General features: G+C 35.2%; 1 protein-coding gene and 1 non-coding gene across 2 annotated transcripts in view; one reads left to right on the forward strand and one right to left on the reverse strand.

Annotated features, from left to right (window-relative positions):
- The window catches only part of LOC139076071 (uncharacterized), a 130,185-nt gene that overhangs the window by 24,684 nt on the left and 77,912 nt on the right, over positions 1–27,589 (reverse strand). The window lies entirely within an intron of this gene.
- On the forward strand, positions 16,348–16,454 carry LOC139076276 (U6 spliceosomal RNA). The gene has a single exon (XR_011527688.1). It is a non-coding gene; the product is annotated as a U6 spliceosomal RNA (small nuclear RNA).

A 27,589-nucleotide genomic window follows, 5' to 3' on the forward strand; every position in this document is an offset into this window, starting at 1 on the left:
GATGACTGATTAATTGAGACACAGATCAAAGTACATATGTTTTAGTATCCCATTGACGAAATGGGTCATTATCCTATTGTACTAGAATAATGCACTACTACAAAATGAATTATTAATTATTAAAATATTGTGCAACTCAAACTCATAAAACACTTAAATTCACTTTTAAGGGAGAGAGAAAATGGTTGAAGCATGTGAAAAATGTTCTAGATTTGACAATTGAACCATTAACAACTTAAAACAGACATTTCTGGAAAATTAAGACTCAAAGCCAAACTGCTTTTTATTTTTGTGCACAGAAATATCAACAGACACCATAATTTTTATTACTTCTTGGCTTTCAAAATGTCGTCTCTATTATCTTCAATATTAGGCACCACACATCAGGGCTGGTAACAGATTTGAAAATATTATGTTAAAATTAAAGTGTGTTACTTGTATCTTACATTCATCAGAAGTAATGGAGATTACCATGCATCTAACCAAATCATCTTCTTTGCGTCATAAATTCTAGATCAACTTCTGTTTATACAGTAACTTTTAGGCAGTAAATTTCTTGATAGTAAAAAATCAAATCCATTCAGTATCATTACCTGTTTTCTCTCCAGCACAGTGGCAATATTCAGAGAAGGAAAACCTGAACCTCTGGGCTACATTCTGAAGGTTTTTCCACGCGGGACTAAATTAGATTGTATACTGTGGAAGATGGATTATTCAATGAAATATATATAAGGAAAGATCATGCCATCCTTTTACTTGTGACTCTCATATGTAATCATGGCTTCTCCAATAAATATATCTGTAAATTCTTGTTCGTTCCTGCGTTTCATCTCTAAATATAACACAGTTACTCTGAAAATACATTTATAAAATCAAACATTTATCAAACATTTACTGTAGGCCAGGAATATGTAAGCGCTTTAAATGTATTTTCTCATTTAATCCTCTCTGCAGCCCTATAAAATAAGTACTCTTAACATCTCCCCAACTCCACCCATTTTATAGATGAGGAAAGTAAAGCCCAGGAATTAAAAGTTCAGCTTGCTCATCATTAAAAATAATGACACTGAGGCTTGTTAATGTGACGCCAGAGCCAGCCTCTTAGCCTTTCCATACATTATTCTTTTGAAAGAGCTCATATATCCCACCACATTATCTCTTCCTTTAAAAACATAACTGCTTTGGAATTGAGTAGGAGTTGTGAAGCCATAGCAAAAGAGAGACATAGGTTTGATTCACAAAGTCTTTTTACTTATTTTCATATGTAGAAATTGGGAAGAAATTCCAAAAAATTATGTTTTAACTGAGAAATACATATGCAGCCGGTCCCTGATGAACAATGGTTTGTCTAACAATTTTTCGACTTTACCGCGATAGCATTCAGTGGAAATCATCCTGGAATATTGAATTTTGATCTTTTCCCAGGCTGGGGATATGCCATAGGATACTCTCTCGTGATGCCGGGCAGCAGCAGGGAGCCAAAGCTCCCAGTCAGCCACACAATCATGACGGGAAACAACTCATACACTTACAACTATTGTGTGTCCACACAACCATCTGTTTTCACTTTCAGTACAGTATTCAATAAACTACATGAGATATTCAACACTTTGTTATAAAGTAGGCTTTGTGTTTGATGATTTTGCTCAACTGTAGGCTAATGGAAGTGTTCTGAGCACGTTTGGGTAGGCGAGGCCAAGCTATGATGTTTGACAGGTTACGTGTATTAATTGCATTTTTAACTTACAATATTTTCAACTTAATGATGGGTTTATCAGGACATAACCCCATTGCAAGTCAAGGGGGAGCTGTAATTAAAAGGCAAACATTAGCGATTACACAACAGAGAAGGCTTAAATAAAAGATGCATGGCCCTGGTTACGTTATTTCACCAGAGTATGCTTCATCACGATACTTGGGTCCTTGTTGTATCAGACAGTAATGGTGAAAACTCTAAGTTATGAGCTTTGTGACTATTTTGATGACTTCATTCAAGTAGTTTGGAATGATACAGAGACATGGAGATATGTCAATTACACAGAAGATAAATTTCAAATATTTAAGAAAGAGCTTTCAATACCAACTTCTTATCTCATGGAATCATATAAATTATAATCTGTAATAAGCAAACACTTTTTTCAGATAATTGTCAGATTTGGTTTTTTTAATCTACTCATTAGCCATATTGTTGGCACAGCAGTCACAGACATTAGATCAGATACAAATTCTGGCAACAACACGTAGCGTCCTTCATAAAATATTGCTATGTATCCAAATGCCACGTTACATAAAATTGGCGTACAGAAGTCACATTTTGCTAAGCTAATAAAATTGGTATCCAAAGGCTCTCATTTTTATTACAGGGAAACTGTGTATATTCCGCACTTGGAGAGCAGGCATGGCGTATGTTCTGAAATGGTTCCAAAAAGAGAAGGAATACAAAACCTTACCAATAAGTCCAGCCAAGAAGAACTAAACAAAGGATGTTAAACAAAGCAGGGATTTGCTCTTGCTGTCTGATAACTATTAGCCAAACCTGAAAAGGATGAAGGCCAAAGAGTCTGAAAAAGAAAATGAAAAGATAAAAGAAAACTGAGGGGAAATAAAGGAGAAAAACGGAAAGAAAACAATGAATGTAAAAAAGATAGCTGGTATTCATGGCCATTGGAGGTGTAGAGAGGCTGGGAAAAATGACCTGAACAAAAAGTAGGTGAAAGAGATGTCCCTAGGGCAGAAAATACCAGTCATGAAAGTATTTTCATATAATAATTAATTGCCCCTTAAAACTCCCTCCCCAAAATCTTTTTTTTATGATTTCCATTGAAGAATCAATATTCATAAAGATGACTCGGATTTTTGGGTTCTCTCAAGTAAAATCAAGTGTGTTCTGCTTCTTAAGGCAGAACAGAATACAATATATTTAAAGAAAAAATTGGATCCAAGTAGATAAAATTTAAAGTTATGCAAATTAAAAAGAAAATGCTCATTTACTTGGCACATCATAGAACTAATACATCCCAGTATAACCCTGTTGCTGAGATATGGATCTCATAATGTGTCATTTAGATTTTCTATAATTTCACCAATACCCTCAACTACAAAAGGAAAATACGTAACTTAAAGTGAGAAAAGTCTACCAATAAACTTAGAAAGAAATTTTAGTAGAAATGTTAACAGTATTTTTACCATATGGTATATAGACCATTTATTTTATTAAGGATAGTTTTAATGCAAATAAAAAACACATAAATAATAAAGTCTCATACATTTTTTAAAATGACATTTGCTCATAAAAGTAGAAAAGTACTACATTCTTAAATCAAAAACAGTAATTGAAAGCCCAGATTTTATCTGATTCTTAAAATGACTTATCATCCATCCATAGCTGTACTTTCTTTTTCATCAGAATTGATCAAAAAACTCTAAAGATAGTAGCTGCTGGGCATTAATTGAGGAGCATGAGAAAGAATTCTTTCCTTCCCCAACACACCAAATATGTACAGTAAAAACGTCTCTGTCCCATACCTTTTTAAGATAAAATATTACTCCTTATGTGTGTGATTTGGCATGGAGCAGAGAAGGGAGGAAGAAGGGTAATAACTGAAGATCAGGAACCCAAAGGTTGAAGAAAGACTTAAATTGTGATATTAAACAGGAGTTGAAGCAAATGCTTAATTCTTGACCACCCTGCCATTTATCTCCAATCATACTGTTGGACAATCAATTGTGCTTAACTGTCATAATCATAGTGGTTGAAAGTCTTAAGTCTACCTGCTAAGCATGTACAAGAGAGCAACAGCTATACAAATATAACTGAATTTACAGAGAAAACTACATCATTGTTATAAATCAACTTGAATATATATTTTTTCTTTTTTTGCTGGGAAAGAGTTATCCTGAGCTAACATCTGTTGCCAAACTTCCTCTCTCTCTTTTTTTAATTTCCTCCCCAAAGCCTTCTCCCCAGTTCTTCTGTGTGAGCTGCTGCCACAACATGGCTAATGATAGACAAGTGATGTGGTTCTGTGCCTGGGAACCAAACCCAGGCCGCTGAAGCAGAGCTCACCAAACTTTAACCACTGGGCCATCAGGGCTGTCTCTTGAATACATTGAAAAAATAAATAAATAAGAGTGGTAAAGATGAAAAACTCTAAGTCATGCTAAAACTTATCTTTAAAAAAAAGATATCCTGGTCTTCCAAAACCTGACTGAACTATTCTGAATGACAAAAAGAGCTAACGCTTTTTTCATTTTCTGGCTGATAGCTTATGGGATGGTTTAATCATTTGCATGAAACTTTCCTTGTTTAATTGCAGCAGATGGTCTCGTTCTTTTCCACCTGCTGACCATGGAAGGTTCATGTGTAAAAATCCAAAGAGATGATCTTTTTTGTGATAGTTTTCAAACATAGAAAAAATATTTCCCTTGCTTGAAAATAATTATTTTCATGAATAAAAGTGAAAATACAGTTATTGCTCATAAAATTACTGTATTTCATAAAACCTAAGACACCATTAATTAGAACACAAACCAATAACTTACATTCCACTGAAAAGAAGAAAGAAGTTGCCAATTTGACTGATTATACATTCATACTACCTGAAATTTTTATTTTAAAATATTGCAGAGCTTTTTCAGACTCAGCTAACTTCTTTAACATATCACTCTTGTGTACACATAAAAAGAGAAATATAAGCCAAATAAATTGGGTAGAGTATGGATTTTCAAAACATTTTCACACTCAGAGTACAATTTTCCTGAATCCCTTTTCTACTCAGTCATCTATGTCCATGTTTTCCCCACACAGTATCATCCCCTGTGCCACGGACAGCACTGGCGGTACAGTATTTGTCAAAAGATTGCTCCTCGATGTCTTCAGTTTTTTCTTCTAAGCGGCCAACACACTTTTGATTCAGTGCTTTCTTGAACTTACACAAAGAATTAATGGATGGTTTCAGATCACAATCAGGACTCATACTCTTTCTTTAATGAGTTCGTAAATGGTGTGTTAACTGAAAGGTTGAGAGGTAGTGGTTGTCCCATCACACCACGCCTTAAATTCGAGTTTGTGCGTGCACAGCTGGTGAAAACTGGCATTGCACCTGCTGCCCTGTTGACAATGATTGTTACATCCTATTGATTAATTGACATACTCTGTTCTCAGAGCCACTAAATAAGGGAAGATATGTGCATCATAGCAGCAAAAAAACATGAAATTTGGGGAGGTCAACCTAGAACTTATTTCATATTTTTCAAATATACTTGAATATTTAACATGAATAATGTGAGTTAAATAGTTTCCTAAAATTGCCTCACATATGTCCCTTTATCAGGATATAAGTTTATTTGCACCGAAAGGGGAAAATGGTCAATCAAATATTGCATGCTACATAATTTACTTATTTATGATAACTTATGATTTATTTGCCATCTCCCCACACTAGCATGTTAGCCTCAGAATGGGGATCTTGTCTGTTTTGTTCACTGATCTATTCCCAGTGCTTAGAATAAGACCTGGTACATAGTAAGTACTTAATAAATATTTGTTGAAAAAAATGGGTCACAAAGGATTTTGATGATTTATTGTTTATTAGAATTCTTAGTTGTGCCATTAGTACTTCCCTTTTTTATTCCTTTATCATCACTCTTGTCATATCGTAGATTGTGTTTGAATAAACTGTGAAGTTCTGAGGTCAGGAAAGATGTCTTACTGGTATCTTTATGAGTAACGCATTTGCTCAGTGCCTATTGTGGTATCAGGCACAGTGGGGGCTCAATAAGCATTTGTAGAATTTTGAGCGTTTAGCTAATTATCACAGTTTAGTAAAATGTTATGCTAAATAAAAACTAAAAGAAAGTCAGCCAAATTAAGAGTTGGATTAGAGAAGGTAGGATTCATCAATGAAACCAAGATATTAAATACGTAAATCTCCCCCAAAATTCAATATCTATACTAGATTTTGAAATATTTCATGAGTCTTTATTGGTCACTAAATCATCAAATTGCCATTGCTATTAATTAACTTAGTGTACATCAGATTTTTATATTATAAACTCAGGTAACTATGTTTCATAATCAGACATTCATTTTGGATGATGTTAAATGACAAGGATGCAAATTCAATTTAAAAGAGGATATGGCAGCTATGCACTGAACCTCCTTCAAGAATAATAATAAAAACTAACCGTAACAACACCTCCATAGATGAGTTTGGTCTAGCCAGTACATTAAGTTTTTTCAATGTTTAATGTTTAAAGGCAACATTACTCAAGGGAATGTAGAAATTACTACATGGTAAGTCTAAATATTTCTAAAAGATGTAAGACCCCATTGTAAAATGTTTGAATTAGTCATTTTCCCTATCACATATTAAATCAATGGGAGAGTCAAAACTAAGACTCAAGAATCCCAATATTCTTCATAGCCACTTAGAAGGTAATGTTGATCTCTCTCACTCATACCATCCATTCTGATTTGCAAAGAGTCTTTACTACATGATGCAAACTGTATGTTTTTTGCAGAGTGAAAAGGGCTAGTTACAATAAAACACCCCAAATATTTATGCTTGAGACTCTTTTGCAGATGAGATATTCAAACAGTATCTAAGAGGGAAGAAAGATACTACATTTGAGTGTGTATGTTTTAAATTCTCCACTTAAAATAGGTAGTGTGTGGTGCATATGGTTTCCCTATAGGCCTTGATCTTCAGGTATAGTTGTTATTAATAACAGAAAGAAGTGCATTTTGGGATTGTAATTCTTCAAAGTGAAAGGAGATTAAATATATATATTTTGAACTGCATAATGTCAGTTTCAATTGAATTGCATGTTTAAAAATAAAGCTACCTCCTTCAGAATAGTTAAGCGTCTATCAGAAGGTAGCCTACATCCAAAAAGGGTATTATTAGTCATATTAAATAATAATGTTTAAGAGCCATAGCTCCAGTAAAGAAAACTAAAGACTGACAATTGGATATTTCATTAGAACTTGTCAAAAAACTACAATCAACTAAACATAATCATATATAACAGAGTAGAAATACGGTGTATAGAACAGATGATCAAGTCACAAAATATAAAACTTAAAATGTACAAAATATGAGTTCCTGCAGTAAATATTTCTCTTAATGATACAATTAAGTTGCACTCTGAGACTCAATGGAGAAGGCTCACAGGATGAAACATTTTGCATTGCCTTTCATGGGTGAGCAGAAGTTTAAAAGTTTGAACTGTATAAATATTAAAAGTTCTCTGCCACCTTCTAATACTGTTATAGCTTTACTCATTGTGAGGTGCAGAAAGTGAGAGGAAAGAATCAAATCAAGAAAGCCTATATTAAAAAATAGTGGTCATATTTGGCAGTGTATATACACTGTAAAAGTAAACATAAGTGTAATTCATGTGGGAGAATGTAAATGATCAATAACTAGTTCAATCAGGGAGCACTGAAGGAAAACAAAACCATCTTGTGCACTGAGTAGGTCTCAGGTGATCTCTGACTCCAAATTTTGCGGCCCTCCTTTCTCCCCACACAAATGGTTAGTCTCTCTATTCTGCCCACTGATAAATGACAAGGAGTTTCCTGAACTGACTGGAATTTGAAGAGAAAAACAAAAGTCATATGTTCTTGAAGGCACAAGTAAAGCCCCAAGTTCACTCCTTGAAAATGAATTCATCCACCCCCACGTGCCTTTCGCTTTGCCACAAATTTCTCAAATCCAGTTCTGGTACTGCCAAGTAGTATATTTCATGAAATATGTGATAAGTTCATGCATCTGAGATTAGAATTTGGCTGATTCTCCTTTCAAATGCTAAATAAAAAGCAGGTTGATTGCTATAGCACTTTGTCAAAGATACCAAACAGAATCCATATATCACAAATGGAACTAGGGCAAACTCACGCCAGATTCACTGTCGAAATATATAAATTCATTCTTCAAGAAATATCTTCCCGTAAAACACCATTAAAACTGGTGCCTTTCATAGTCTTAGAATCTCTTCTGTAACATAATTGGCATAAACTATTGAATATAGTTCTATTGGCATCATCTAAATGTTTTAAATAACATTTTCTATGTTTTTAATTGCACCAAACTTCATCTTAGATCAACTTTCTATAAAATATTTATAAAATACCATGTAAAACGCGTAAAAAGTCTTTACCTAGTGTCCTTGCCCTTTGTTAATGCTCTATAGAGTGATATAAGTAATAGCAGTGAGGGGCCTGCCCCGTGGCCGAGTGGTTAAGTTCGTGCACTCCGTTTTGGCGGCTCAGGGTTTCACTGTTTCAGATCCTGGGCGCAGACATGGCACCGCTCATCAGGCCATGCTGAGGCAGAATCCCACACGCCACAACTAGAAGGACTCACAACTAAAAATATATACCTATGTACTGGGGGGTTTGGGGGAGAGAAAGGAAAAATAAAACCTTTAAGTAATAGCAGTGAATAAAACGTGAGATAAACGCACACATATTATATTGTACCTAATCAAACTTGGAAGAAAAAAATAAACTTAAGCAAAAGAAAATGAATTGTACAGCATGGCAGTAAATTGTTGTAACTATCATAAAATCATTGATATTCTTTCCTGAAATTAAATTCAAAGTAAGTTGAAGAGTTGTTTTGGTAACAGGTTTTTTTTTTTTTTTGGTAACAGTTTTTGAGAAGTTGATGTAGACAGTTCATTCTTGTGTTTCAAGACTTAAAAAAGACCTGTAAGAACACGAAGAGTGGATTGATGCTGAAAATCTCAGCAGCCAAACTTAGCTTTTCAAGATTTGTCAAATCAAAGAACATCACTAAAAGATCTGATATACCTTTCTAGAAAAGTTATGACCTATCAGCAGTTATTCAAATAGGGTTGAAAGTGGTCTTTACCTGATTGGATAATATAAATCTTGAGACGATAGTAGAAAAACGACTGGGGAGGAGAAATAAATCCTTCAGGGATCCCATAAATCATGTAAAAGAGCCTTCAGCCCCTATGTATCAGGGCTAAATTTACACATTTTAGCACACTTTAATATAATGTGTGGACAGAGATGAATATTGCATTGGGGGTTGATTTATACTAGTTTGAGAAGTTTCTATAAAACTAATTCTGTGTTTCCTTATAAATTAGTACCACATACTTATCTGGAATGAGTGTTTAATGGAAAACTTTCATTAATATTTAAACTATAAATGTACACAAAATACGGAGACTTTCAAAGATTCACCATTTTCTACCTAAAATTTTGCCAATTCTTTTGAGTCTAATATCCTTCTCCAAGAATAAATCAAGTATTAATGTCAAGGCATTTCCAACAGCAATAGATCTAGATGTCAAGGACAGTCTGACATTCATTAATCCATAGTGAAAAGTGAAAACACAAAGAAAAACAGATTCTTTCTTGCTTGCCATCAATTTGATTAATCAAATAGTTAGACAGCAGCAGGACAAAAATTCTGAAACAGAGGCTAAATATCCATTTGTCCAAGGTACAGAGGAGGTTGGCTTAGATACACTGAAAGGCTTCATGATTCTATGATTCTAAAATATCACAAAGATTAAGAAGAAGAAGGATGAAAGAGTACTGAGTCTTCAAAAAGAAAAGGAAGAGTTTAGTAAAAACTCACAGCAAATAATTTTTGTTAAATAATTCTCACTGTGAACTCATGTTTTGTCATAAGCTTGCCATATCACGGTGGAGTAGCTGCTGTTCGTGCCTGCCACATCCTCTCGGCACTTATTTTGCCACACCAAAGGCTGCTTAAAATGAACATCCATGACTCTCTGCCGGAAGTCTTTATCCGGCTGTGGCGTATACTCAACCTGCGTGGAGGGCAAGCCAGTAGTGCCTAAGAGTTAAAGCCTCTGAAAGCGGCTTTCAGCCAGTGATGAAAGGGAGTCGGTGGCTATATAGCATAGCGTCCTCGCTCCTCCATTGGAATAACTTTGAGCCAAAATCTACCTGGTCTCCCAGGGTTCTCTAGTGGGACTTAGCTCCAGTTACCCACAGTAGTAAATATCTTGACAATGCTACACCACTGATTGGCTTCCTTTCTCCCCCTACCTCAGTTCCCCACTTCCTATGGGCATTCCCAGAGATCACTTCTCAAATAAACTACTTGCATAGGAATACTTGTATCTGGGTTGGCTTCTGGGAGAATTCAAACTCCAGGCAGACATATTAATTCTAGAATTAATCAAATAACTTTATACATGATTAGTTAAGTGAGACTGATTAACGCTGGACAACAAAGAAACTTGCTGGTTATTGAATAATAGGACATTTTATAAACTGTGAATAGAATAAGCAAATGACCAAATACTGAGATGTATTATAGAAAGGTTTTTCAGACTTGCCACTGTTGACATAGGGGGATGGATAATTCTTTGTTGTGGAGACTGCCTTGTGCATTGTAGGATGTTTAGCAGCATCCCTGGCCTCTACCCACTAGTTGCCAGTAGTGTCCTCCCTCCTGTTGTGACAACCAAAAATCTCTCTAGACACGGACGAATGTCTGGGGAGGTGGGGGACAAAATCATCTCCCGTTACCCCCTTTATGAACCACAAGATTATAGAAAGGATTTCATATAACACATCCAATTAAATTCACTCATTCATCTATGATGTATAGAATGAAGGCTATGTACCAGGCACTGTGTTAGTAAATTATAAAACACACACACACACACACACAGTTCCTGATCTCACGGAGTTCATATTCTAGTCAGAGGAAAATAAGTAAAACAAACTATTACCTCAAAGTGGGAAACTGTCCATAATTCTGAGGCATTTTCCAAAGGAGGCTGCAGAATGAATATTTTCTTTCCAAAAAAGAAACTATATATAACTATTTCAGAAGTGTGAGCGTATGACTGCAAATTGTGTATGATTTTAATTCTGATGAAGCAAAAGACTGTTAATTTTCGCAGTAGAAGTTCTGCCTCGTGGGAATAAAGGGTGAGATATTTGCCCTTGGTTCTTGCTTCATGCCTTCTGTGCTGCTGAAATACTGTGGGAGACTGAGCACATTCTGCTTGCTTTCATTACAGCAATTTTGTTCTTTTTCTTTCTTCGTTGCACACACTTTGTTCATACCTTCTGCCTACCTTCTCCCTGAAAGTTTTTTTAAGAGCATGCATGCTTCTGTTGAACAAATTTAAATGATTATGATAATAGCAAAACTTTAAAAAGCATTGGGAGGTGTTTTTTCTTTATTTTTAGTCCAGTTTTCTGAGAATTTCTATGAGATTTTCCCTCCTAATCTCATGTAGCTTCTTCTCTATGAATCATATAAAAATTGTCTTCACCATGTCCTGATATGACAGTTGATATCTCTTTGTGCTCATGAGTCCTGCAGCTGTGGAATGCCTTATGCTGTGATCACCTGACACTCTACCTGAGGACTTCCTCTTGTCCTATGCATGGGACCCACAAAAAATAGAAAGTGTAGCAGCATTAGACTTCCTCTTGTCCCGTGCATGGGACCCACAAAAAATAGAAAGTGTAGCAGCATTAATGCCTCCAGGGTAACTGGCAGCCAATAATGGATGAGAGCTGGAGAATAACCATCCCAGCTTCTGACAGGTTTCCCACACTCCCTTCCACAGTTTTCCAGAGGTATTGAGTGGCTGTGTAACCTATTTATTGGCTTCCTTCCTTTCTGCTCTCAACTCCTCATGTCCCTATGATACCATCTAGGATCACTTCACCAATAAAGCATCCCAATGCATACTGCTTTGAAATGATGGGCTAAAAGAAAGACCACCATTTTGTGGAGTTTACAATCTAGCATGAACACTGGAAATTATTATATTATATATTATATAATGTATAGAATATTACTATTCTCTTCAACACTACATAGGGCCTGGAGTTAAAGGGAGAAAACCGGGCTGGAGATATAAAATTATAATATATATACATATTTTCTCCATATTGACTTTCATTTTCTTTTCCTTTTTGGGGAGAGTAAGGGTGGGGAAGGGTAATATTACAATAGTATTAAATAAAATACTTTGGTATTTCGAGCTGTCTTTTAATACGTTGGAGACTTTTTAATGCCATACTGTTCTCTTCAAAGTCAGAATTCTCATAATAAGTTCTCAGGGAAGCATGTAAGAAAAAACATAATTTGTTCAGCGGGAGGATAATCCTTCTTATTCACACTCTGATTCGATGAAAGCTACATTGGCACGGAATCTCATCACATTGATAGTTCCAAAGACAGAGAAGCACTTGGAGTGATTGTGTTTCTGCACAAACTCACAGCTGACATTAAGATTAAAATGCTGCCTGGTCCTCCAACATGTAGAAAACAGAAATTGGGCAGTTGCACCAAATAACAGCTGTATTTTATTGAAGTAACAGACTCTCAAAGTCCAGGTCTGCTGTTTAAAAGTTTACAATTGGATGTTTTATACAGGTTTTCAAAACCCTGTATGGGTTCAAAAACCCATTGTATGTGATTTATACAGTGCTATTTTGCTATTTTCAAGTCTATGTAAATACAGTGGTGGGTGTAATAAACTCTTAATACATAATTTAAACCATTTTGTGCTCCTTTGAGCTAAGTGTATTAAAAGATGAAATGTGCACATAATTGTGTTTGCAAGAAGGGTGTTTTTAAGTAAAGAAACATTGACTAAAGGGATAATTTTGCAATTGGGAGATAAATATTTCTAATATATTTTCTTCCACTGAAAATAAAAGATTATATGGCAGCACAAAATTGATATGTAAGTTGTTTTGAACTAATAAGTGGTTTCTTTAGATAAAGGAACATTGTTTTAGAGCAAGAGTGTGTTTTTTCTTTCTTGTTTTATTTTTCTCTCACCTAGGTACTTCTCAGAATAATGCTGTTAAGTGCATGAACTAAAACACGTTGAATTACAAAGGATACAAAGAAAGCAAATTATTCTGAAATACGATTATCAAAACATTAATAAAACATATTTGTGACACAGCAATATATGCACTTTAATAACATATTTAATAACACGACCTAGCAGTGGTTCTAACAATGACCATAATTTCAAAATAAAGATGAACACTATTTCAAGATATCTGCAAAATGTGTAAGGTGAAACAAAATATCTGTAACTTCTCTTTGTGACAGAGTCATAGGTACTGCTAATACTATTGTGGTTTGCTGCCTACATTCTAATTCAAGGACAGGCTGAGAATAAAGATGTAATTTTGTATATTTTATCACTCAAATGCACAAACCCCCTAAGCTCCATCAGGAGCCACTTGAGAAGAATTCCTGTCTGGAAGTAACAATATGATACTGCTTGATACGCTAAAAGAGGCGTTAGGATCTGCTAACCCAAACTTGTTTTAACGAAGAAACGACTGGCAGTTTTCGATGTTGCCACAAAATAAGTTTTCATTATTCAACACTTAAGAGCTGTGGTAGCAGTTCAAATATCTACAGGACAGGCAAATTAATAAAATGGGTCAATAGGAGCACAGGAGTTGCGAAGAATATGGGAAACCAGAGAACTCAGGCTCTTTCTAAAGGAAATTCCATAAATTTGCCAGATAAAATGTCTTAAGGCCCAACTAGTTCAAGCGCCATCAATTTGTAACCTCTGAAAAGACAGTTTAAATATAAAAAATAGTTTTAAATATTTTATATATTTTGAAAGCTATTTGCAAGTATTGTCTTCTAGATTTACCACCTACCTATATTGCTACAGGTAAACAGATAATACAGGATAGGAAAATGGATGAAGAACAATCTATGTCACATGGCTAGTTAGAAAATCTAGGCATAAGAGCCAGTATTCCAGCTTCCTCTAAAGAATAAGCCATTGCTGAGACGTTGTGTTGGTGAGACATACTTAGGGAAAAAAGAGTCAAATTTAGCTCAGTGTATGAGCAAACAGTAAAACTTAACTTGCAAATGAATGCATTAGATAATAAGTTCCTGTGTGCTGAATTTTCTACTATATTTCTTGTGCTTAATTCTTGACTGATTATGTATTTCCGGTCTTCATAACAACTTTGCAAGGTAGGTGTTGGCATCAATATTAGATACTCACACTAGTATCAGACAAAAAGGAAGTTCGAGTAGGAAAGTCTCAGTGTCCATTGGCACCACATAGTCGAAACATTATCCTAACTATTCTCTCATGCATTCTTCCAAAACCAACGCCAAGACAGAAATAATCCTTTAATCAGAAGGTTACTATGTTCAGCTTTGTTGATTAAACATGTCAGAGAATCTTTCGATCTCTGCATCTCTGTTGACTTTAAGGATGTCAACTTGCACAGGTTTAATTTTACTCTATAAACTTTTTAAATTGATATTATATAATCCATACCTTATGGAAGACAGAAGCAAACCTATGGCAAAATTCAATTTTATTTAAAATGCTTTACCATTATTTATCTAGTTAACTGAAAATAAAATTAAAATAGATACATCTAAGCATCAATATCATTTAAGTAACTATTAAAATCTCCAATTCTTAATAATATACTATTTGAAAATGTGATGCTACTTTTACTCTTTTAAAAAAACAAATTTATACTGATGACACAGTTAATATAGCATTTTGAATTCTTTTTTCACGTCACATAGCTTTCCAAATTTTCCATCTCCAAATAATTAAAATTATTGGTATATATGTTCCATTGTAATTTAAATTCAAAATTTAATAATCTATGTTTTATTTGTGTTCTAAACTTTAGAAATGAGAGCAGAAAATAAGTTAATATTTACAAAGAAAATCCTGGAAAGTGCTAAATTTAAATGCTAAGCTTGTTTATGTCATTGCATGATAAAATTAACTTTTTTTGAAAAATTAGAAAAACAGTTTCTAATCTTTCACAAAAAGCATATATCACTGTCACCATAAAAATTAAGCTTATGTTTAAAAATCTGCTAGAATTTCCCACACACTTTCTTATTCTGTCTATAGAAAATTCATAGTTTTATTTCTTAAATGAAGAAAAATTAAGTAGGGCAATCAACCAGGGAGAAAGTAACTGAGATTTTATGTAACATGGTAAAGTAAAGCCTCTGTGACAAGGTGACATTGGAACAGGGACTGAAGGAAGCTATAGAGCCACACAGGAAGAAGGGTATTGGAAGAGGCATCCAGGTGAGGGCAGAATAGAAGTTGTCAGAAGGGCAGCACGCTTTCAAATATTTATCAACAGCTACTATGTATGCTCGTTACACTTTCTCACTGCTGTGAAAGTAGCAACTAAAACACACAGTTCCTACCGCCAAGGAGTTTTAACTTGAGCCAGGGGAGAAGTGTGAGAAACAGAAAAGAATTAGAAAACAATTCAAAGTAATTTCTCTCTCATAAAAAACCAATCTATACATATTTTTTAAAAGCACCATCTATTCCATTTAATCTAGGGTATTAAAAACAGATTTTTATATTACGAGATGATACTAAACCTTGCAATATCTATTCTCCTATAATTAAAAGCCATTGGTCATTTCCATTTAAGTCTTCTCTAATCACCAATGATGAAGAGTCTATGCTTTGTTTACAATTTTGTTTTTAAAACTAAATTACGTTTCCTTTCTTAGTAATGTAAAAACAGATTCTCTATCTGTAAATTAATTCTGACAAATCCTTTAGCAGACTTGAAAACATCAAAGTGACAAAGATGTAGGAGATTTCACATTTACAAAATGTTCTTTAGACCTCTTCAGATATTGTCATATCTCAAATTTTTTTAATGTATTCGTTCAATAAATACTTTGCTGTTTTGCATTATCATGCCATGGCATATCAGTTAACCCGATACCTCTTCATTACTGTGCCAACAATTTCAATCAGGTGCCAAATTTATTTCTGCTACAACTGAAGAGCTATCCTCTCATGACACATCTGTTAGATGGAATGTTTTTGATCAAAATGTGGAATATCATGTGGAGTGGAATAGTATATTAAATGAGCATTATATCCAATCAGCCCTAGAAATGACCATATAATTGTTAGAACAAAAAGAACTTAAGAGACTTAGTAGAAAGAAGACAGTAATTGTTAGATTGGCAAACAGTTGGAAACAGATGGAATCAACAGGTTAACAAGCATTTTGTACCAAAAAAAGGGATTCAGTTTAGTATCCCTTTAAGTGCAAACCAAGACACTCAGGTGTGCTGCTCCCAACACAAAATGATTGAGAACCAATGAAGAACCAACCATGTGTTAAGCTTTCTGAATAAAATTTGCACAGTGAAATTCTCTAAAGCTTCATCTATTCATTCAACAAATATTTAAATGTATAAAGTTAGGAAAGAAAATTATAAGCAGATTAAACATTATCTCTGCCCTCACAAGGCCTACAATCTAGTAAGGATATAAGCAAGTAAAAACATTATGAGAATGCTCAGTTCGGCAGCACTTATACTAAAATTGGAATGAAACAGAGAAGATTAGCATGGGCCTTGTGCAGGGATGGCATCCAAATTCATGAAGTGTTCCACATTTTTTAAAACTTGGCTCTCAAACAAAAGTATTATACAGGTGAAGATTAAAAGTGCTATAGTATATATACATATATAATACAGTATGCAAGATGCATTTTTATGCTGTTCACAAGAAAATCACTTTAATATAAATACATAGGTTAAAGATGAAATGATGAAAATAAATTTACCATCCAGATATTAATCAGAAAGTAAAATGTAGGGATGGCTATAATAAAAAAACAGGAAATAACAAGTATTGATGAGGATGTGGAGAAACTGGAACCCTCTTACGTTGCTGGAGAGACTGTAAAATGGTGCAGCTACTTTACAAAGCAGTTTCTCATAAAGTTAAATATAGTTACCATATGACCCAGTAATTGCATCCATAAGTATATACCAAAGAGAAATGGAAACATACATATGTGAAGTCCACAAGTGCGTTATTCATAATAACCAAAAAGTGGAAACAGCCCAAATGTCCATCAATTAATAAATGCACAAATCAATGTGGTGTATCCAAATGGCCCCCCAAATATGTCCAAGTCTTAACGCCTGGAACCTATGAATATGTTACCTAATGTGGCAAAGGGGACTTTCTAGATGTAAGTTAAGGATATTGAGATGGGGAAATTATCCTGAAAGGTCAGGGGGGCCCAATGTAATCACAAAGGTCCGTGAAATTGGAAGAAGTAGGCAAAGAATTAGTCGCAGTAATTCAATGTGAGAACTCTACCTGCTTTTGTTGGCTTTGAAGATGGAGGAAGAGGGCCATAAGCCAACGAATGTGGGCAGCCTCCAGAAGATGGGAAAAACAAGGAAATGGATGATGAATTTTCCCCTAGCCTCCAGAAATGAATGCAGCCCTGCCAACACCTTGATTTTAACCAAGTGAGACCTGTATTGGACTTCTAGTCCATAGAACTATAGGATATGTTGTTTCAAGCCACTACATTTGTGGTAATTTGTTATATAAGCACTAGAAAATAAATATATCATACAATGAAATATTATTCACCTACGAAAACAAATGAGTATTGATATACGCTACTACATGAATGAACCTTGACAACATCATGCTAAGTGAAAGAAGCCAGTCACAAAGACCGCATATTGTATGACTCCACTTATAGGAAATGTCTAGAATAAGCAAATTTATAAAAACAGAACGTAGATTAGAAAAGATGCTTAAAGCTGAGAGCGGGTAGAATGAGATTAACTGCTAATAGGTATGTGATTTCTTTTGGGGAACAAAGTGTTCTAAATTTAAGTAATGGTGATAGTTCCACAATTCCGTGAATATACTACAAAGCACTTTAAATGGGTGAGTTGTATGGTTTATGAATTATATCTCAATAATGCTGTTTGTAAAACAGAAAGTAAAAAGAAATTTGGGGTGACTATATTAATATCAGACAAAGTTGACTTCAGAACAAAAACATTACCAAAGATAGAGACATTACATCATAACAAATGGAGCAAATTACCAAGAAAACATAGCCATCCTAAATGGGTTTGCACTCAACAAGCGAGTTTCAAAATACATGAAACAAAAACTGATAGACAAATGAAAGGAAAAGCAGAAAAAATCAAAATAATAATTGAAGACTTAATTCCTCTATTTGATAGGTCTGTTTGCTGAAAAGACCTGGGAGGAATGAAACCCCAGTAGCAAAAAGCACACCTAGCATCCATATCTTGGTTTCTAAATACCATTTCCAATAAAAAGAACCAGTGCTCCCTGAAGAAATGACTGATTCCAGGGCTGGGACATGGAAAGTATAAGATGAACTTAAGAGAATTTTGTGCCAGACTGTAAGGAAGTATTGAAAGAATCATGGGGACATATCAAAACAACACTGGAGTCAGCTTGAAAGGACTACCACTAGCCACATCTGGGACAACTGAGCAAAAGAAATCATTATGGTAACTAATGATAACCCACAGAATAAAATAAGAATCTATAAGTCCATACTGATATAAATAAATGTAAGAAGACTAAACAAATAGAAGAGAAGGAAAAATCCTTTCTTAGAATAGAATTCCAATAATAAATACAAAAGTAATGAGAGAATTAGAAAATCACTATTTGTCAACCATTATAGTAATCATTTTTCAGGCAAGGACCATAAATAGATGCTAAAACTAGTGGGAAAAAGCCTAAAAGTATCTCATTACAAGATACTTATTAATTATAAAGAAGGAACTAATAGCTTTATAGTAAGAAAACTGCTAGCTGCCACCTTAACCAAGTGATCAAAGTTAATACCACCAGTAATTGGACAAACTGACATCATCACTGAGATACGATTCACTGAGAAGTATACTTCTGTGGTATTGACTGCCAAAATGCAAGACCTGAATTTAATCAAGAGGAAACATCAGACAAAGACATTGAGGAATTTTGTGCAAAATAATTGGCCTATACTCATGAAAAATGTCATTGACATAAATGACAAAGGACTGAGGAAATACCGCAGAAAAAGGAGACAAAAAGCTATGACAACTAATGTAATATGTTATGCCGGATTCAATACTTTACCAGCAAAAAAAGAAAAAAAGTTTTGATATAAAGGTCATTAATGAGACAAGAAAACTTGGATAAGGACCATAGATTGAAATATTGTGTTAACATTAATTTCCAGATTTTCATAATTGTCTGTGATCATGTAAGAAAACGTCCTTGTTTTTAACAAACATGTGCTGAAGTATTTAGAGATCATAAAAGTGCTGTGGACAGGGTGCTGCAGAAGCATATTTGAGGGACATCTAACCAAATTTGAGAGGGAGAGCCTTCAGTAAGAACTGATAACTAACGGCATTTTAATTTCCTGCTTCGATTATAACAAATTACCACAAACTTGGTGGCTCAAAACAACCCAAATTTATTATCTTAAGTATTGGAGATCAGAAGTCCAAAATAGGACTAAAATCAAGATGTCAAGATTGTGTTCCTTCCGGAGGCTTTATGGGAGAATCCATTTCCTCGCATTTCCAATTCCCGGTGATTGCCCACTCTCCTTGGCACTTTGCTCCAGACTTCCATTTTCAAAGCCCGCAATGGCTGGTTGAATCTTAAAGCTGTACCACTCGGACACTAACATATCTTTTGCCTCCCTCTTCCACTTTTAAGGATGCTTGTGATCACGCTGGTCTCTCCCCCCACCCCAACACCCGATAATCCAAGATAATCCCTATATTTAAAGACCAGATGATTAGCAGCCTTAATTCCATCTAGAATCTCAATTTTCCTTCGCCAGGTAACAACCTACTCACAGATTCCAGGGATTAGGATGTGGACATCTTTGATTGGCTATTATTCTGCCTACCACAAAAGAGCTTAGTTTTCCATCTATATCAGGTATGAAACTGTTATTTATTGCAGAAAACCAATTCATGCTGGCATAGCAATTAAGGAAATTGTTTGGTTTATGTACCTGAAAAGTGCAGAAGAAAAACTGGATTTAGCATAGGCTTGATATCTTCAAAGGACTGGTTTCTGTCAATCTCTCGGCTTGGCTTTTTTCAGCATTGATGTCATCCACCCTTATGATTTGATGATGATTATCAAAAGACGTCAGAGATAAAAATTTCTCCCTTCATATCAGCAACAGAAAGGATAGAAAAAAGAGAAAAAGGAATAGGAGGGATGGATTGAAGGCAACAACCGACAAACGTCCACTCTATCCTCGCATCCCCATTTAGTATCCAGAATTATAATCTTTTATTAATAGAGTTGTGAATAACCTAGACTATTCTAGAAGTGCTAAATTTTACCTAATAGCATCAAGTAAAGCAATGTGAAGTAAAGGAAATCGGTGGACACTAGGCTCATATTGCATGAGTTACTGAATCTTGAGGTAAAACGAACCAGGCATTGTTGTCTGCTCTGCACCAACATCCACTCAGTCTTTTATAGTCATTAGAAAACATGAAGTCTGGTTGGTTCTCAAATGCAGGAGAGAGAGAGATGGATAATTTTGCTCAACATTATCAGATTTCTGCCTTATCTTTCATAGTAAATGTTTTTGCCTGCAGTAAATTTTCAATTTTAAATCTTTAATTTCTTTTTTACTTTCATATTAATGAAAAAGACTCATGAGCTACCTAGCTAGTTTTTTCTGCCCCACTTTATTTGCTTAAAATAAGAGACTTATAAGTAAAAGGCCTTCAGTGCCTCACATTTTTTGTTGAGCACCATTACACCCTACACCACTTTCCTTTTACAAAACCAAACTCCTCTCACAAGAGACTCAGTTTGAAAACAATCCAATTAACTAGCTTATAATAGGATCACAATTTTTCATGGCTGAAAAGTCAAGTTACATATAGAAGAACAAAATGGTCATTTAGATTCTTTATTACTTACATATGTATAAAGTTCTTATATACGTATAAAAATTTCAGAAGGAAGTTTCTTTTTTTCTTCAAAGAGTAGCATGTTGAATTAGTTGTTTTCTTTGTTCTTCCTTTTAGCTTATAAAATCAACATTCAGTAAAATGACTTTTGTGTATATACAGTTTTATGAATTTTAATGTAGGCACATACTTGTAACTACCACCACTCTGAATATACAGAATAGTTCCAACACCCTCAAAACTCCCTGGCATCATTCCTTTGCAATTACATACTCCTCCCAACTTCTGGCAACCACTGGATCTACTCTCTATCACTATAGTTTTGTCATTTGGAAAATGTCACATAAATAGAATCACATAATATGCAACTGTATTAGATTCTGATTGGTATAACAACAGCAGACACTATAAAAATTACCACAAACTTCGGGGCTTAAAACAATTCAAATTTATTATCTTACATTTTGGGAAGTTAAAAGTCCAAATTCAGTCTCGGTGGGTTAAAATCAAGATGTTAGCAGAGCTGCGTTCCTTTTGGAGACACTAATGGAGAATCCATTCCTTTGCCTTTTCCAGTTTCTACAGGCTGTCCTCATTTCTTGGCCTGTGCCCAATATCAGATTGCTTTTTCTCCTTCTGCTTTTTCATCCTTACATCACCTTTTCCGCCTTCTGACCCTCCTGCTTCCCTCTTGTAAGGACCCCATGATTCCACTGGACCCAACAGGATAATTCAAGATCCTTTCCCCATCTCAAGATCCTTAACTTAATTACATCTACAAAGTTCTTTTTGCCACGTAAGGTAAAATGCATTAACAGGTTAACAGGAATTAGGACATAGACATCCTTGAGGGGGGCCATTATGCCAAGTACTACTTCAAGCTTTTGAGACGGCTTCTTTCAGCAAAATGCCTTTGAGATTCATCCAAGTTCTTGCGTATCTCAACAGTTCCTCCTTTTATCGATAAGCAATATTCTATTGTCCAGATTAATACAGTTTATTTATCCATTCACCAGTTAAAGGGTATTCGAGTTGTTTCACTTTAGAGAAATTATGATTAAAACCAACATAAACATTCCTACATAGATTTTTGTGTGTATCCATTTTTTATTTCTCTAGTGTACATACCAAGGAATGGGACTCCTGCATCATACGTGTAACTTTATAAGAAAGTGCCAAGAGTTTTCTAGAGTATTTTCTAGAGTGGCTGTAGTATTTTTGATCCTTATTAGTAATGTATGAGAATTCCAGTTGTTCCACATTTTCCTCTACACCTGATACTGTTAGTATTGTTTATTTCAGCCACTCTACTAGGTTGTAGAGGTATCTCGTAGCTTTAACTTGCATTTCTCTAATGGCTAATGATGTTGGACATCTTTTCATGCATTCATTGCCATTTTTGGAGAAGTGACTATTCAATATTTTGCCCATTTTTTTAAATTGAGTTGGGTTCTAACCGTTAAGTTTTGAGAGTTGTTTACACATTTTACATATAAGTCTTTTGTCTCCATTTATAAATGTTCTTTCCCAGCATATCTTTTCACTGGCTAGGACTTCCAGTACAATCTTGAACAGGGGCAAGGAGAGGACATCTATATTAGTAGAATATTGCTGCATAACAAATTACTAGAAACCTTACTGCTTAAAATAAGACATATTTCTCCTGCTAAGTTTCTTTGGGTCAGGAGTCTAGCATGGTTTAGCAAGTTTTCTGTTCAGGGTCTCACAAGTCTGAAATCAGGGTGTCAGCTGTGCTCTCCTCTGTAGATTTGGGAGCCCTCTTCCAAGTTCATTCAGGTTTTACCACAACCTGAATTTTACAACCACAAAATTTAGTTCCTTGCAGTTGTAGGATTGGGGTCCCCATTTCTTGCTAGCTGATGGCCAAAGCTGCTCTCAGAAATTAGAGGCCACCCTCAGGTCCTGGTCATGTGGCTTTCTCATAGCATGGCAGCTTACTTCATCAAAGCCAACAGGAGGATCCCTCTCCAGTCTTCTAAGACAGAGTCTTATATAACCTACTATCATCTTGAAAGTTACGATACTAATAACCTTTATCACTCAACAATAACCTAATCAAGAGAGTGACTACCCCAACATGTTTGCAAGTCCTGCCCACACTCAATGGACTATGGGGTGGCAATGTTGGGGCCATCTCTAAATTCTGCCTGCCACAAAATCCTTGTCTTGTTCTCAATCTTAGAGGGAAAGCATTCAGCTTTTCAACAATATGTATGAGGTTTGCTGTACATTTTGTTGAAATTATTTTTTTCTGCTTTATCTCCCCAAACCCCCCCCCGTACACAGCTGTATATCTTAGTTGCATGTCCTTCTAGTTGTGGGATGTGGGATGCCGCCTCAACGTGGCCTGACGAGCGGTGCCACGTCTGCGCCCAGGATCCGAACCCTGGGGCGCCACAGAGGAGTGCGTGAACTTAACCACTCGGCCACGGAGCTGGCCCCTGAAATTTCTTTTATGAAGTTGAGGATATTGTTTAAATTGCATTCTATTCACCTTGTTGGTGAGGGAGGGATTCCTGCCCTAGGGCTATGGGATGTTCAAACACAGGACATCCAACACTGAACAGGTGAGATCAATAGCAGTGGTTTATTAACCACTTATATTCACTGCATGGGGAATATACAATGCAGGGCCACTGGGTGTTGCACCTGGGAACAGTGTAATCAAACAAGGGCTGTGGGAGGCAGGGTTTTAGTAACAAGAGGGTCTGGTGACAGGGGAATGGTCTCCATGTGAAGATATGATTGGCTTGTTTGAATAATTACAAGAGTTGGCAAGAAACTGAAACCCACTACTCAAGGATAAGCAGGATCTGTGCCCAATCCCCTTGATAAGGAGGGTTGTCTGGCTAGGGGACCTTGTCCTCAGGAATAGAAGAGAGAATGAAACTTGTCCTTAGGCCATTCAAGGCCCTCCAGTCTCACCAGATGACAAAGCAGCACATAATGTTGGACCTTAATTTTAGGTCTTACACAACAGAAGCTTTCTTATATTCCTAGTTGCTGAGAGTTCTTATTATGAATGCAAGTTGAATTTCGTCAATTGCTTTTTCTATATCATTTGAGATGATCATGTAGCTTTTCTTATTTTGACTGTTAAAATATGATTAAGTTTATTGATTGATGTCCTAATATTTTAAAGCCTTGAAATTCTAGGATAAGCCTCATTTTGTCCTGGTGTATTATTCATTTTATGTGTTGTTGGATTGTATTTGCTAATGTTTATTGAGGATTTTACATCTGAGCTCATGAGGAATATTGATCTGTAGTTTTCTTCCTTCATCATGTCTTTGTCTGGCTTTGGAATCAGGGTAATGCCAGCCTCAAAACAAAAAATTAGATGTATTCTATTTTCTGAAAGACATTTCAAAGAATTAGCATTATTTCTTCTTGAAATGTGTGGTAGAATTCACTAGTGAAATCGTTTGGGACTGGGTATTTCTGTTTTTGAAGGTTATTGTTGAAGGCAACAAATTTAATTTCTCTAATACATATAGCAGTATTTAGATCATCTATTTCACCTTGGGTAAACTTTGGTAGTTTATGGTTTTTAAGGAATGAGTCCATTTAGTCTAAGTTGGAAAATTTATGTTCATAGAGCTATTTGTACTATTCCCTTATTATCATGCTTTATGTCTGTAGGGATATCCTCTCTCTCCTCATAGTGATAATTTATGTCTTGCCAGAGCTTTGCCAATGCCAATGATCGTCTCAAAGATTCATATTTTGTTTCATCGATTAGTCTCTATTGTTTATTTTAAATTTCATTTACTTCTGTTGCTTTAATTTATTTTACTTTTTCTTTTCTAGTTTCTTATGGTGGAAGCTTCGAGTGCTGAGCTGAAACCTTTCTCCTTTTTAATATAAACATTTAATCCTATAAATTTCCCACTAAGCACTGTAGTAGCTGCATCACACAAAATTTTCCTATCGTGTACTTTAATTTCCATTCAGTCAAAAATATATTCTAAATTCCCTTGAGACTTCCTGTTTGACCCGTGGAGTATTAGGAAATGTATTATTTAATTTTCTAGTGCTTTAAGATTTTCCTGTTTTCTTTCTGTTAACGATTTCTAGTCTAATTCCACTATGATTAGAGCACACACTTTGTATGATTTAAATTCTTATAAATTTGTCTTATGATCCATAGTTTGCTCTATCTTGATTAATGTCCCATGTATACTTCAAAAGCACGGTATTCTGCTGATGATATCAATCATACATATCAGTTAGATCCAGTTCGTTGACGATACTTTTCAGTTGTTCTCTATCTTTGTAATTTTCTGCCTACTAGCTTTATTGATTACTAATAGAGAAGTATTGAAATCTCCAAATGGATTTGTGTATGTGTCTGTCCCTCCTTTCATTTCTGTCAGTTTTTGCTTCATATGTTTTAATATTCCATTGTTCAGTGCACACATATTGAGGGTGTTAGGTCTTCTTGGTGATTTGAACTTTATCATCATCCCTGTAAATTATTTTTGCTCTAAAGTCTCTTCAGAGCACTCTAATTAGTCACTTGAGCTTTCTCTCGTTATTGTTTGCAGGCTGTATGTTTTTCCATCTTACTTTTAATTAACCTCTATGACTATATTTAAAGCGAATTTCTTGTGGGTAGCATATCCTTAGATCATGTGTTTTCTACACTCTGAGATTCTTTTATTTGTTGGTTTAGGAATCTACATATTAAGTAATTATTGATACGTTTGGATCTAGGTCTACCAGTACTTTTTAGACAGCTTTATGTGTAATGTACATGTAATTTATATACCACAAAATTGGCTTTTTTTCTTTCATGTGCACAACATAGTGTTGATATTTACTTACACTACAAAATGATCACTCTGATGAGACTAGTTACAATCTGTCATCATACAAAGTTATTACAATATTGTTACCATTATTTGTTGTTGATGGTTCTCTGTTTTTGCTTCCCTTTTCCGTTTTCTGCCATCTTCTGTGTTGTTTGAACATATTTTGGTATGCCTTCTTAATGTATCTACTTTGTTTTTGACCATACAGTGGTTGCTTAACTTCTCGTAGTTTCCTTCCAATCAATAAATATATATATATATTTTTGAGGAAGATTAGCCCTGAGCTAACATCCATGCCCATCTTCCTCTATTTTGTGTGGGACGCCTGCCACAGCATGGTGTGACAAGCGGTGTGTTGGTCCATGCCTGGGATCCGAACCGGTGAACCCCAGGCCGCCAAAGCAGAACATGCGAACTTAACCGCTATGCCACCAGGCTGGTCCCCTTCCAATCAATATTTTGCCACTTCCAGTGAAGAGAGAAACCTTACATCATATAGTTTTCTTTATCCTTTTCCCCTTTATGTTATTACATATTTTATCTACAAACATTAAAAATTTCATCAGAAAACGTTATAATTTTTTCTTTCAACCATCGAATATATTTTAAAGAACATGATAAGAGAATAATTGTCTATAATTACTCAGATACTGACCATTTCCGTTGCTCTTTCTTCAGTCTTGTATTATTTCCCCCTGTCTAATGAAATTTCTTTAACAATTTTTCTTGGAGCAGATCTGCTGGCAACTAGATCTTTTTTTTCCTTCATCTGAGAATGTCTTTATTTCACCTTCATTCCTGAAGGATATTTTTTGCTGGATATAGAATTCTGTCTTGACAGTTCTTTCCTTTAATTACCTTAAAACTGTTGTGCCTGGGGCTGGCCTGGTGGCCCAGGGTTTGCCAGTTCAGATCCCGGGTACAGACCTACGCACCACTTGTCATGCCATGCTGTGGCAGGTGTCCCACATACAAAGTAAGGAAGGTGGGCACAGATGTGAGCTCAGGGCCAGTCTTCCTCAGCAAAAAGAGGAGGATTGGCAGTGGATGTTAGCTCGGGGCTAATCTTCCTCAAAAAAAAGAAAAGTTGTGCCTCCATAGTTTTTGATGAGAAATCAGCAGTCACTCAAATTGTTGTTATGCTGTAGGTAATGTGTCATTTATCTCTGTTTGCCTTCAAATATATACATATTTTTTATATTTAGTTTTAAACAGTTTGATTATGATGTGTTTGGAAGAAGATTTCTTTGGGCTTATCCTGTTTGTGTGTTTGAGCTTCTGTAGGATTGTGTCACCAAATTTTGGAATTTTTTTAGATATTATTAGTTCAAATCTTTTTTTGTACGTCACACTCTTTCTAATGACATGTATACATTAGTCTCTTTGATATTGTCTCACGGTTCCCAGAGGCTTGGTTCAATTTATGATAATACTTATGTTTTTCTTTTCTCTCTGTTGTTCAAATTGGATCATTTCTATCGATCTATCTTAAAGTTCAGTGATTATTTCTCTGTCATCTGTATTCTGATTTTGAGCCTATCCAGTAACTTAAAAAATTTCTGCTACATTTTTGAGTTCTAAAATTTCACTTTGGTTCCTTCATATCTTCTGTTTCCTTGCTGAAACTTTCTATCTTTCCATTTGTTTTAAAAGCATTCACCGTTACCACTTGGAATATTTTTATAATAGCTGATTTTAAATCTCTGTCAGATAATTCCAACATCCATGTCATGTTGCCATTAGTGTTTATTGATTTTCTTTTCCCAAATGAGTTGAAATTTTTCTCATTCTTCCTATGTCACATTGGATTGTATCCTGGACACTTCTAATATTATAATATGAGACTCTGAGTGTTGAATCGATCCTATGGTGAATATTTATATTTTGGCAGGTACTCTACCTGGCTGGGTTCAGTCCACAAGTTCCAATCAGCCTTTGTTATACAATTTGGATCTGCCCACATGT

Source organism: Equus przewalskii, chromosome 15 (genome assembly GCF_037783145.1).
Source record: "Equus przewalskii isolate Varuska chromosome 15, EquPr2, whole genome shotgun sequence".
Taxonomy (NCBI): domain Eukaryota; kingdom Metazoa; phylum Chordata; class Mammalia; order Perissodactyla; family Equidae; genus Equus; species Equus przewalskii.